Source organism: Falco rusticolus, chromosome 15 (assembly GCF_015220075.1).
Source record: "Falco rusticolus isolate bFalRus1 chromosome 15, bFalRus1.pri, whole genome shotgun sequence".
NCBI lineage: Eukaryota > Metazoa > Chordata > Aves > Falconiformes > Falconidae > Falco > Falco rusticolus.
Window position 1 is genome coordinate 11,505,126 of NC_051201.1, and position 14,665 is coordinate 11,519,790.

Below are 14,665 nucleotides of genomic sequence, written 5' to 3' on the forward strand. Positions count from 1 at the left end.
GGTATTGATTCAGTTGAGACTGAGAGCTCACTGCTGTTTGAAGGCTGTTGTAAGCATTATTTTATTATTTTGAGGTGGTACTTCATCAGTTTCAAACCTGTGTTAGATGATGGTTGATTATTTTTTGGTGATGGTTTAGTATAGCATAATTCTGTTCCTGGAGTTTTAGTAGTTTAACAGAAGCTTTACAAAGTAGCTGCTTTTAGTGTTTGAAGCCATTCAATAGAACGATGTTTATGGGTAAACATTGCCCTTATACTTAGAAAACCGCATGTGTGAATGTTTAAGAACCGTATAAAAGGCTGTGTTCAATTACATTTTGCTGGCAATTACAAGTCAGCATTACCTGTACTCGGCCTGTATATGGAGCTCATCTCACAAATATAATAGATGTTACTACAGTAGTTAAGAAGTCAGGAAGAATACAGCATATATCTCTTACGTTGAGGAAAAATACTGTTCAGCCATATAAAGGAAGGATTAGCTGCTCCTAACTGATACTGCAGTGATGTGTCTAGATACAAGGAAAACATTGCTGCCTCTTTTAAATCAATATTTACATTAGATCATCAAGCAGCTTATCTTACAAAGCATGGTTTTGATCACCAAGTCCATTTATTTTTAGCTCACATACAGTATTTTCAATTTTCAAAATATTTGCATAATGAAGAAATAGAAAATAGCAGTCATATCTCAGTTACTCTTGTTTCCTGACAGTAATTTCTCAAACATTAGTAAGCAGGCTAATTTGGTGCCCAGTGAAGGGAAAATAAAGTGACCTCAGTATTTGTCATCAGGATTTCAAGGGGGCTCCAGAAACAAATAATGGCCTTAGAACATATGCAATATGGGAAGACTAATGTTACATTTAAGCAGTTTAGATTTCTACAGTTGCTATAGACTCATGCCTATAATTTGATGATGCTTCAGATTGCAGCTATTGTGCTTCAAATTACATATGCCACTAGGTAACGGGGGGGGGGGGACAACGGGACGACGACGTGTACATTCCCCCCATTAACTTTATTAATGAACCCTGTGTTTGTGTTTATTTTACTCATTGCTCATGCTGTACATGCTGATAGTGAAATTTTGGCTCAAAGTCAATAGTAATCAAAAATTTCCGTAGAGCAGAGTTTGTTCTCAAGTGCTTTTAAATGTCACGACCCTGGCGGTTTGGTTTAAATGTCATGCAACAAATGCATACATATGCACTCTTCTGTAAAATCTGTGAGGTATATTGCATTTTCGCTCTAAAACTTTCATTCTTCTCTAGCTAGCTTCTTCCATACACATCAACATTTTTAAAAGTTTTTGTGGTGTTCAGTTGAAAAAATAAATAAATTAGGCAACTTACTATTAAACCTATTTAAAATTGCCTTCTGTTCTTCCATATGTCTTGGTAGATTATACTTCTTGAAAGAGTTTGAGGTTATTTCACTAATGAAAGAGGTCTTGGCAGACTACCTCTGTAGTGTCTGCCTTGGAGACTGTAATTAAAGCTTCTGTTTCTGTTGCTGGTAGAATGCATCCCTGCCCTGGTTTCTGTTCCCTTATTGCTTAAGGGGAAAGGGTCTCAAAAATGTAAACCTGTCATTTCCATACCTTCTTGGCAAGAAATACATAGTTGAAATGTTTATAAATGAAGTTAGGAAACAGTCTAGGAAGTCTCTACTCTGTATGCAGATAAAACCATTAATGTAGTCTAAGGAGGGAACTTTCAAAGATCTAAAAATAGGTAACATCCCAAAATAGACAATTTTAAAAACTCTTCTATTCCAATGAAATATTTCTTTTATTATTTTTTCCTGGTCAACATGCTAGATAGCTTGCATTAGGCAGCTTTGGTACCTGTGAAATCTAAGGATGCAGAGAACCAAAATTCTTAGTCTGTATAGAATTATCAAAAGTATTCACATTTGTATTTAAGAGATCAATTAGAAGTTAATGAAGTTTTTAATTTTCTGATGTTTCTAGAGCTTCCACTTCCTTTGTGAAAGCTTTCTGAATTTGTGACCCTCTTCCCCAGGTGCTTTTGCAGTTCCTATTGATGGCTATGAAATTGTGAATTTTTGAAATTAATATAAATATCTCTTGAAATGTGGCCAATAAGCCCCTTTTATATTGCTTCATTCTTTGACATTGTGGCGTATAATATATGTGGGTTTGGGTACAAAGGTGGTCCGACCCTGTCTTCTGGGAAGAATAGTGTCAGAGATCCCAAAAGCAATTAAAATTTTCCATTACTACATGTAGGACCTAAGTGTTGCCTTTTCTTTGTTCGTTCGGTTAAGCAGTCTTCCTACAAAAAAATGAGTCATTTCACTTCTACTGTATCATACAGCAAAATCATGGTAAAATATTCAAGGACATATATCTAAGAGACAACAAAATATAAAGCTAGTTATATTTATAGTATTGGAATTATTATCTGAGAAGTAATTTGAAAGAAATTAAGTTATGGAGAACTCTCTAGATAAGGTAGTATCTTTTCTTTTGGGGGTTGAAAAGCTAGCTTCAGAAATGTGCTGGAAGTATTCTTTATGATTAAGGTCTACTGGTAAATGAATTTGAAACAGTAATGCATTAATGCTGAGATATATAAAAATCGAATGCATTTAACTGCAAGTCCAGTCAGCGCTGACTTCTTTTTTTGGTTTGATGTTATTTAACTTCAATATGTGGTCGGTTGACTTTAAGGAGACAGCCAAGGCAATTATCTACAAACAGTAATTCACAGCATGTGTAATTGCATATAAAGTTATTTTGGTAGGTCAGATTCTGAATTTTCTCTGAAGCAGTTTGTTTAGTATTTGTGCCTATCTCATGTTTAATTAATCTTCTTTTAATTAAAGGCTTTTAATTATGAAACTGCTCTGTAGCAAATATATTGTTAAAATACAGAAAAATGATAAAAAAATCACTGCAGGTGGAGAAGTATGTTTAAGAAAACCTGATTTCAGCTAAGTTGGTTTAAGTGTGTATATATAAAAAAAATATTTTGAGTCTATTTAGACTCAAATATAGATGTATATACATGCATATACACTGAAAGTACTAATTAGGACCTACAGTCATCTATTTCAGGATGCTCAAGGCACTGGAGATACCTTCACTAGAGCATTGTTTATCAGTTTCTAGAGTATTGCCTAGTACATACCAAAGTTGTGAGTCTTTCGTGCATTTTCTCATTTGTTCCCTTCTTTATGAAGAGAGCAATTTTAAGGTCAGGGTGGCTACTTGTAATTGTTGATTTGATTGGGGAATGAAGTGGAAGTGCATACTACAGCAACAGAGGAGTAACATTCTACATAGAGTATTGGATGTGTAGCTATTGTGTGCATTGCATGTTTTTGTGGGGTTTTATCCTGTTCTTAATAGCAGTGAAGGCCCTATGATAGGAGCGCATGCACAGTCCAGAGTTCATTAAATGATAATGTTGTTGTCATTGTCTTGATGAGGCTGGGCAGCAGTAAGCCAGGCCTAAATGCTCATTCCCTTGTCCCTAGATTATTTGACTATCTCTGAGCCCTCTGCAGCTGCTGAACACAGGAGCATCTTAGTGTTACTGTGCAAATAACTATGATTCCAGTACCTAGGATCCAAAAACTTGGATCCTGGCCCCATAGAGTGGGCTCTTTTGAAACAAGGAAGCAGTTAAGTAGTGTAAAGGGCAGGTAGGGTGATGTGTGGTGTCAGAGGTGGGTAGCAGTACTTTGCATGTTGTTTCGATCAGTAAAAGCAGCAAAGAAGAATCTGACCGTATCTGCTCAGTGGGTGCACAATCGCATAGCTCTTGGCACTGCTTAGGCACTCCTGGGTTTTCTGATCAGCTTGCTAGGGGAAACCACTTCATCTCTGCCTGTCTGCTTTCCTCTCTGTAAGGTTTGCCTGCATCTCCTTCTTGTGACTTTTAAATGTTTCAGTGCAAAGGCTGGTATAAGTGATGGAGGGCAATGTAAGTTCCATGTGATCTCTCATTAGCGGGTTACCACCGGTCAGCTGGAGATGTTCCTGGGTGTGACACTGGCTCTCCAGCTGCGGTTATAGGAGGGGAAGTTGGAGTTGGGAGTTTATTTAGAGTATGTGCCAACCAGATCAGGAGCTTGTTGCACAGCTGTACAGATGCCCCCTCTGTATGTAGTGCAGTGTATCTTTTAGGTCAGTACAACCATACAAATAATTGTGGGGATTTTGTAGTTAAAATTCTGCTGTAACAACAACAATTTAAAGAATAAAATGGCAAGAAGGCAGTTGCAGAGGTTTTCCCTTCTTGGTTTACAATGCTTGCAGGCTATTTTTACACCTTGCCTCTCTTACTAGCTGAGGCTGATAGGAGTTCTTTATCCCTATTCTTTTTAGTGCTGTCGCTGAGTCCAAAGCAGAGCTTAAGAGTTTGAGTTGAGTTGCTGTCATACCTGTCAATGTTAAATTTCACTATCTGTGGAAGTCTGAGAGTGCTCTCATGGATTATGGCTCTCATCTTTCATTTATCTCTTTCCTCTGCTCCAGTGGAACAAACTGAAAATAAAACATCCATGTTATTTCACTAGAAAAGAGAAAATAGCCAGAATAATTTTATTTTCATTTGGGTCTTTCCTTTTAGTGAAATGCTGATTATTTTAGCTAATCAGGATTTGCCACTTCCCATCTCGTGATAGATTTTGCTCTTTGAATGTTCTTGAGAAAGTTGCTGACTATTGCAGCTATTTGCTTAAAAATCTTTAAAAATATTGCTATTTTTTATGATCCAGTTTTTGTATTTAGAATTTCAGCTTGAGCATAGCCTCTGTAAGTAAGTGTGTGTGGATACTAAACAAGCTGCAATGCCCGTTGCAGCTGACAAAAATACACTGGTGAACTCTTCACCGTTGCTTTTTGACATGGAATGGTGTTGAATTGTGCCATGACCCTCACTGGTATTTGTGTACAGTATTTATTTTTATTAAACACAAGACCAGCACTCCATTAATCTCAAGCAGCATGTCAATCTGCTCAGTTACTGAAATGTGATTTTCTTTTCCTTTGATTTTTTTTTTTAATCAGTTGTTAGCATTGCGTAGCCTGAAAATGGCTTGACCGCCTTGTTTCCCAAAGTTGCCTCACAATTAGAGGTGATAGGTTTTTAAATGTAGGTCACTGCTGTTAAAAGGCTGGATTTAAAACTTTAAAATACATGAAAAACATCTGAAAGTGAGGAGGAAGGTAGGCTTTCTCCACAAAATAAATAAATAAATCCACTTGTTTTTCTTTTGTTTCTGCACACCTGTGTGGTAGGAGTGGTGTACGTGTCTGCCTGCTGTGTGGGCGATGTTTTGGTACTAAAACAATCCTGTACCCAGTATTAATTATTTGCTTTATATCTAGTTCCAGTAGAATGGTCAAAGGAAGAAATGAATCGGCAATTTGTTTTTAGCACAATGTCTGCACTGCACAGCAGCCCAGGAGCTTCTGTTCAATAGGGATCGTATTGGGGCTGGTGGGGAAGCTGGTGGGGCTTTGTGAGTGGTTTTGTACCGGTGCCGGTGGAGCAGCTGGTGGCAGACAGCAGCTTGGGGTCACCCAGAACTTCCTAAAAACAGTGGTACAAAATGACCTATAGCAATCCAGGGCCAGGTAGGCAGCTTAGCGCGGTTCTGACAGCATGTTGGGTAGCTGCTAATTGTTTAGGCTGAGCAGCTCTCAGGTGTCCAGTGCCCAGAGGGAAGTCAGATGTAATGTCTGTGCTGGGAAGAGCAACTGGATTCAGAGAGACGCTTCCTGCAGCCTAGGTACAGCTGGTCCTTTGATGTTTTAAATTAGGTTGTCTCTGCTGATTTCCAAACCCAGCTGAATTAAGGTTGTAAATAGTCTTAAAATAAACCTGAATTTAAAAATTGGTTTATAAAACCCCTGAGCATTATTCCTCTTTTGTGACACAGAGGCATAAATGTATATGTACACGACTCGGCTCAGCAGAAGTGGGGGTGAGGATTACCTCCTGAACATGGACACCTCCTGTTTCAGCAGCTCATCTGCTCTAGAAGTGCTTCTCTGTGGTAAATCCACTTCGAGAGGTTCCAGCTGCCCCAGCCCTAGCACACAAGTACCTGTTTCCAGTCACCCTGCTCTCCCCAGCTGAGAGGAGAAATGCTGGGGGGCAGAAACCTGCTGGAGAGGGGAGCGTGGGGGCACTGGAACCTCTGAGACCAAATTTGCGTGAACTGCTGGTCTGTTTGGTCATTGCGGTTGGTGGTGGACTCCATTAACTGCTGGGAGGGAGCAGAGCCATCCCAGTATATTCCCAGTAAACTTTCAGCATTTTCTCTTTGCCGGAGGTCCTGTGGCAAGCTCGTATGTTCTCTTTTTCAGTAGAGGACAGCTTGGTTCGCCTCCTGGATGTCACTTTAATTAGCTCATTGTGTAGAAGAGTGCTGTTTAATTGCACAGGTCTCTTTTGTGACTTGTGATTGAAGTTCCACATAATTGGGTTTTATCTTCTACAAAAAATTGTGGAATCCACTGTGTGAGAGCTTTAAAATAGAACCTGCTGTCAGCCCACAGATACCGGTTACCATGCTTGCACTAGAAAATAGTTCCCTTGAGAGAGCTGTGAAAGTGTGTGTGCAACGTGCATGCATACAGAACTTGGCTTGCTTGTGTAGCAGATATAACCCAACTCTAAGTGCAGTGTCGTTGTATGTCCTTACAGGGTTGTTAATATAGTTAGTAGTGTGATAATTCATAATAATTACCCTCTTAGGAAATCAAAAGGTAGTTGCAATTTTTATTTAAATTTTGAATCTGAAAATTACAAGCAGTATTAATTTCTATGGGTGTAGTCACTATTATTTATATTAAGGAAAGAGCAAGCTTTCTTCTCAAATTAGCAATGATCTCGGTTTTTACTGAATCTAGTGTGGCATTGAGATAGTGAACTAATTAGCATTACTAATGACAAGCTAAGATTGGAGATATATGAAATGGAACTCAAAAGCAGGCTGAACTGATCATTATTTGCTGTGAATTTTGTTCATGCTTGTTCAGACAAAATAAAGATTCTACCATATGTGAGACTTTGTCTGCATTGTGAGCTTTAGCTTAATAATTTTTGCTAATTATTGTCAAAGCAGAGAGATCAGAATTTTGTGTTTGTTGGCCCTCATCTTTTGATAACCAGAATTGCTACGTGATCATGCTCAGAGACTAGAAGCCCAACTTGGAGGAAATGGGTAGAATACCAAGAATGTCCATTAATAACATTGTGTCACCCACTGACCTTCTGAAAATCAAAACCATTTCACACAGATGAAAAGAAAATGAGCAGATTCACTTCCTTGCTGCTGGCATGCCCTCTGCAAAACTCTTCCAGATTGCTTCTTAGAGCAACCTCATCACCATAGCGTGCAAGTGCCGCCTTCCAGCTTATTAAGCAGCGTTTCTAACTTCTATCCTGATGGTTCTTTTTTTGTATGTTTGGTTTTTGTTTGGTTTTCTGTTGTTGCACCATCCTTCTAGAGGAAGAACTTTACAGAACTGTGTACTGTTTTGACAGATGGTAGTTTTTTTAGCATACCCGTTATCAGCAGTATTGAAAAAAACCAAGGTCAGGATTATAATTACAGGATGATATGTGATAGTCATTTTTAGTTTGGTTCTGTGTGCAGATGAGCTTGGTCTGATTTGCAGAATGTTGTGTTGCTCTCAAGTGTTGTACTTTTTTTGACCCAGGTCTTGGTTATGGGGTGTTAAGTCTTCTTCAGAGTTGGAAGGCCTAGGTCACTTGATGCTTGTTAAGGTCTGAGATTACAAACACTAATTTTAAAAAATCTATGTATGGGAAGTCAATGAAGGCAGCAAAGGGAAAAGCTGCAGGTGGTTGCCTGTAGTGAGAGATGCAAGAGTACTGGAGTTTGCTTAGCGCTGAAGTCTTCATGCCTAGCTGCTGCCTTTCTGCTGTCCTAGCAGCACTGAAGGCGGCATGTGTAACTAAGGTTGAGTCATACAGCAGGGCAGAATAAAGTTGAATTGCCAGGCAGAAGTGATGGAAAATGAACTCTTAAGGGAAAGATAGAATTGGGGAGGAACCTGAATGGTATTAGACAGTATAGGTGATGTTTCTGCTAAAAGCAAATTGAGCCTTGAGGCGGTCTTGGGAAGTGAGGGATACGAAGAGCTTTGCTGACAGCTGACTTTGTGTCTTCTGATTCATCTACTGAAAACTGTATATTTAAAAGAACCAATGAGATAAGTAATATTTGAAGACTCCACAAGTTAATCCGTTAGTGTAAGGTACAGTTACCATCACTTCTCATTTGGTACAATCCTCCTGTAAAATGTCGTCTCTTTCAGGAATATTAGACTGGATTTCTGCTTGCTCTTATTTCAGAATGAACCTGCTATGTCCTCTTGGTCAGCACCAAATGGCAGAGGTGGGCAGGCGTTCTTAAGTCTGGTTAGCAGGTGATTTGTGTAAATTGTGTGAAGTTGTTTGAGTGCAAAGTATCCATGTAAGTTGTAATTGTTAGGGTTGTGTGAAGTTTAGGTTGTTAGATGTGATTCATTAGTAGCCTTTTGCCTGTCTAATCTCTAGATTTGCTCTGTAATGGAAGGTTTGACACTGGGTGTAATGCATTAGATAGGGTCAGCTCTCCAGGATGATATTTTTTTTTTTTATTTATTATTGTCTGTTTGAAGGAGGAGAACAACAACATGTCTGTGACTAATGTGGTGTTTGGGTTGGAAATGGCAACAGCATTCAGGAGTTGGCTTCCCAATCCTGTAAAATTTGGGGAGACTTCAGAGATACTGGTGTTGAGGAGTCACCTGGTTTTCATCAGAAATTCTGTGTTTGTGACAAGGAAGTTGGTCTTGTGTGACAATAAGCCATTTAACTGAGGAAGGTCTGGCCAACTCTGGTTCTGTTGTTGTTGCAGATCAAAGAGTCTTTTGTCCATCAGACCTTCCTAGGGGATCTAGAATTTGTCAGGTGAACTTGTTGGTTATTTGGGACTGGTGAGGCAAGGAGGTCTCTGTTACTTTAAAGGGTTCCTGAATGGGTGTTGTAACTTCTTTCTGGTGGTTTTCTGTATTGCTTTGTGTTTCATTTATTGGTTCTAGCACTCAAGATCAGTAGTAGTGATTTTACCACCTGTGATAGGCCCTTGGTGCTAGATTAAGCAGATTGCTGAACTGGTGCTCCCAGGGTCCCAGTGCAGTTTAGAATAAGCATCGAGAATTAATCTGTTCTTACACTTCAGCTCATCGGTCTGCATTAACCTCTGATTTCCACTGGTGGTGTGTGGTCTTCTCTTCAGCCAGCTCAGGTGCTGGATAACAGCCTGAGCTCTGGGGCCGTGCTTGCAGGGGTGGTGTGTGGCTTGAGGCCGGTGAATGGATCAGCAGGACACTGTGAATAGGGTGCAGCTTGGTTGTGGATGTGCTTGGGGACGTGCAGATTTTGTGACCTGCCTACAGAGCACCTGTGTGGTCATTTGTTTGGCCCCTGCATTAAGAAAGGAGGGTTGCAATGTTCCCAGGAACTGGAGGTGTCATGTGCCTGTGTCTTCCTGAACCAGATGGAGTTCTGCTTCCTCAGCTTCCCTTCCCAGAAAAATACTGACTTCTGCAGCTGACTAAATCTGGTTCAGACATTGTCATCATAAATTGAGTGTCGTAATCTTTTATTAGCCTTAAGGTAGTAGCTTTACATACCCCATATGACAAATTGCTGCATTGTTCTCTAAGAATAGTTAAAGTATTCAAAAAAGTATTGATGGCAAATTAAGCTCTGTATTGGGACTTCCAACCTCCTTCTAACCTAAGCCCTTATTGCGCTTCTGCTTACTCTGTGGTGTTGAACAGAAGTTCAAACTTCAAATACTCAATTTGAAACTGAAAGGAAGATTATGAAATGTTGGTGATTATGTTGGCATTCTGTGTCACTGAATAGCACTTTTGTGTTACATGCTATGTGGGTGGCTGTGTATTTGCTAAGAAGCATAACTGAAGATGAAAGTTTAATTATTTCTTCAAGGCAAATCCTTTCTCCCATGGACTTAAACTTGCATAAGAAAAATGAAAATTCATAAGGAGTGTAAAAATTGGCTAAAATTAAAAACCATTTATTTTTACCCTATTTATTCTTCTGAATAATAAAATTTCCCCATGGGTTTTTGGAACATATGTGGAATAATTACACTGAAGAAGTGGTGCTTTTGTATCAGCTTCTAGAGCTAGGGCAAACATTGTGATTATGCTGCAAGCTTAAGTCTAGGTTTTATAGAAGATCTCATTCAAGGCTCTGTTGCCATCAAGTGCAAAAAACTGTGACCCACGGATTGGTCCCTGTGGGAGCAATTATACTTTGCAGAGATTTTTTTTCCAGCACTGAATATTATAAATGTCAGATAAAAGTTTAACCCTCAGTACCTCTAAAAGGATGTTTCCATACCTGCTGGCAAGAATATAAATTTTTAGCTTGTATTTGTAAGCATTTTATTGTTTAAGCCAGGATTTTTTAGAAAACTTGTCTTAATAAACAACTCAAAGGTAACAATGCTGTCTTAGTTATAGACTGCATGCCTTGGTGAAGATGAAGCAGGGGCTGAAGCTGCCTGATGCTGCTTAATGCAGTGCTGTGCCCAAGCCTCTGGTGATGGGAAAATTGGGTGCAATGTGAATCGATGATTAAAACTTGTGTACTGTTTGCAGAAGGGAGAGGATGTGGAGTGAGTGCGAGGTTGCTTAGGAACATGGCTTAGCATCCGATATTCAGTATGCATGAGTGAAATGTTTTGGTGAACAAGAGCAGTATGTTCGTCTTCCAGCCATTGGTCTGTGGAAAGCAGTGGGTAGCAGGAGCTGACGCTTGCCTTCAGGGGAATCTGCTTCCTTTTGAAGAGATGCAGTGTGTGCACTTTCACTTCCTTAATTCTGGTGTTTAAGTCTTACCAAGCAAAGCATGTGCATTGTTCCTAGCAGAAATTAAAATAATATTTTTCTATTACTTAAAATAGCAAATCCAAGCCCAGCAGATTTTCTGCCCCCATCCCTCTCTGTTTTCTCACATACCTTCTTTGCTTCCAAGTACATTTTTGTCATTATCTGTGATAAAACTGATGAAATGGATAGAAATTGCATCATGTCTTCAAAGGCTTTTTCAAAGTGAAAGTAGTTGTGGGATGCTATGAGGGATGTTATGCTACCTGTCTGTGAAGTTCAAGTCTGAGATGAGCAGAAGCACCTTTCACTCGCCATATACTGCATATACCATAATACTGAGGCATAAAGATAAATCGGTCCCAAATATACCAACCCTAGGACAGCAAGGGTCACCTTCATTTGTACTTTTTTTTTTTTTTCCCCTCAGTGATGTGTATTTATCCATTGTTTGGTACTTTTTAAAATTTAAGATGTTGATGATGCTGAAAACAGTCTCAGGCAACAGCAAGCAGAGGGCTTTTTCTCTTTTTGAGAAATGAAGAGAGGACCTTGCAAGTAAAAATGAGTAAGTTTTTTCTGTTGGGCCTCATGCTAAGGGATGTAGATTCGTTTGTGTGGGCAGATACAAGTGATATCTTTTAGATATTATGTAGAACTTAAGAGTAAAATTTTTTTGCAGGAAAGTTATGTTAGGTTTTGGTTCGGTTGTACTTAGTGTGGGTAATTGCATGAAGCAGTAATTTCAGCAGATTTTGTGAGGCTTTTGAGCAGTTCAAAACTTTATTCCAGAATATTGTGACAAACATTGCAAAGCTTATTCCAAAATACTATGGCGAAATGCACTGCCCTGAGATTATATACCATGTTGTGGAGCACAGGTGAGAGGGCCACATCCTATGTGGAGCTTTGTTAACCTCCTGCATGATACCCCACTTGCTATACACAAAACATACTGCTTCTCTGCAGGCATCCTGGCTGTACCTTCATCTGCGGGGACGGTCCCTGTGTGCTCATTTTAGCTACGTTACTTTGCTGTTTCCCAGATGTATTCGTTCCTTCAAGGTTCAGTCTATACATTTTATCTTGCTCCACTTTCCCCTCCTGTTTGGTGAGGTGACACAGAGAGGAAGGGTAGGGTTGTGGCTTTTGCCACTGCTTTGGTTCTTTAACCAAAGGTTGGAAAAATCAATGGGTATAAGCATGTGAAGGTCAAGACTATTCAGATATTTCATTTTTGAATGTGTGTGGCAAAGGTTCCTGTGCTAGGTTGCTTGGCCATGGTCAGTGGGGTGATTGGGGAGCGTGTACCGTGCTGATGGGCTCAGTTCAAGTACGGGGTCCTGCTCCTCCATGCCAGCCAGTGCTCTGCACCAGTTTCACCTTGACAGTCCACTGGTGACCTTGCACTGATCCTCAAGACCTGAACGGGGTGTGGGGCTCCAGGCTTCCAATTACAGCTACAGTCATGGCAAATCACGGCTTGTCACCATTGTCACTCGAGATAAATGCCAGATGATTACAAGGTGTCATTCATCTTCCTTCACTGCTTCCACACCTGCTAGTTGGCTCTCTGCCAGCATCCAGTGCCCCTCACAGCACAGGGACCCCAGGGATGTGCTCAGGCTCATACAGGTACCGTCCCTTGCATCCAGCCAGGGCTGCTGCTGCCCAGCCCAAGCCACAGCTGCTGGGGTTTGTGCAGCACTGGGCTGGGCTGTCATTCATAGCTATGTGCATGGTTTGTAGTAAAACGAGGCACAGGGCTTCTCAAAGCTGCCTTTGAGAAACTTGGAAACATGGAAACTTGGCTCAAGGTATTTGCCTTTATCCAGAAAGAACCTGAGATGAAGGACTGAGTGCTGTTAACAGCCTGCTGAAGGACTGGAAAAGAGAAGCAGATTGTTTGAGCAGTGCCCTCCAGCAACACTGGAAAGAAGAGAGAGGCTCGGTCTTTCCTCGTATTTCAGAGATTGAAAAGACCCAGAAAATACATCTTTCCATGCCATCTTTCACGCATCAGGAAGCAATTTAGGAGCTGATAGGGATGAGCAGGAAGCATGGGTCTTTTTATGTATTTTTCCTTGCTGGGAGAGAACTTTTACAGTGGGAAAAGTAGTTCTAATTTTCTGAAAAGAAGAAAAAAAAAAAAGCTTTACTTCCTTTATTTTTCTGTTAGAGCGTAGGCAATCACAGCTGGGCGTGTTGGTCTACACCAGTAGACCATGTGCTTCATTTTCTTTAAATCTGAGTCACTCCTAGCTGATTTTACGTATGTTTTTCTTTTTTTTTCAACCTGAACAAGTATTTTGAATCCATGAATCATTTATTTTGATGGTTCTCTTTAGAACTGGAAGCAGGTGGAAATTCATCAAGCTGATGAAAAGGGATCTGGGAAAAAAATGTCTATCAGCTGCCATGATAGGTAGTGCGCTTGTAGACATTGCCGGTGGCCTTGAGATCAAACAGCAGAGTAAGAGCCCAAGAAAATCTAACTAGGTAATGAGTAGTGGCTTTCTTTTGATTTACAGCATGGCTTTACAATCAATCTATAAAGCTTTGAAGAGAAAAAAATAAAGCTCTAAGGGAAAAGGAAGGGCCATACAATTAGTTGTTACGCTCTCCTTACTTGTCTTGTATAATTCCAAAAGTGTGTGCTGAAAATGGATGATAGCGTGCAAAAATCTCAGCTCTTGGCCAGTTCCTTTGTAGATTCAAGCTGAGATATGGTTCATATCATGCTGGTTCTTGGTCAATATTCAGTTTCATCTTAGCTATAGATTATATGTAGATGGTTATAGTGGAAGGAATTTGACAAGGGTTGCATGTGTGATGTAACTTGCAGCTCTTGTATATCAAATTCCTGCTCTGATCTCCTTTTCTTTCATCTCCAGTGTCTTTCATTAAAGAATTGGATGGTGAAATGGATGTGATAGCTTGGAGAATATTTCAGAACCACATACGGCAGTATATTTTTACTCAAGTAAATCACTACAGTTCAGAAAACTAACTCAGGAATATTGTGCTGGAATATGGATTTAGAAATGCAGTTTGTAATTGTCAGGACACCATTTGGTTGAGACTGCTCAGTCATTAATTTGTTTGAAGTTGACACTTGAGTTGAAAGACTAATAGCTGCCTTGGTGCATTGCTCAATTTTAAATCTAATCTGTTACAGAGTTTGGGTGTACTGTAACTGTGGATGTAGTTTGTCATTTTTATAGCTGGGGGGGCAATACTATTGTTTGGGGACCTGGGGGTTTACTGTTCACATGCACAGGCTTTTTTTGGTATATTAGTAGAACTTGAGCATAATGAAGAGCTGATCTTTCCGATCTTAAAGTTTTAATATGTGTATTATAGCAGTTGTTTTCACTACTCGGAACAATTTATTTACTGTTAAAATCCAGAAAATATGTGTTTTCATCATCTGAAAAAAGGAAAGAATTGTTCAAAACTACAGGTTTAACTCATGTGCACAGAGTGCTGTCAATGTCATTTTTCCTGTATCAGTGTGCATATAATGTCAGGGGGGTTTAGTGCATGTGACAGACTCTTCTGATGTGACTTTTTAAAAAGGATTTGTGGGAAATTTTTTTTGAAAAGTTACTACTAACTTGCATGTATGATTACTAATTTTGGAAATGACAATTTGCAAACTGAGGTAAGGCTTACATTCATAGTAACAATCTATCTAGCATTATTTCCTCTTCATATTTCGAATCAGTTATGTTTTAGTCATAAT

At 39.7% G+C, this 14,665-nt stretch overlaps 1 protein-coding gene across 1 annotated transcript in view; it reads left to right on the forward strand.

The window, feature by feature from the left end:
* PEPD (peptidase D) overlaps nucleotides 1–14,665 on the forward strand; it is a 141,386-nt gene that overhangs the window by 41,862 nt on the left and 84,859 nt on the right. The window lies entirely within an intron of this gene.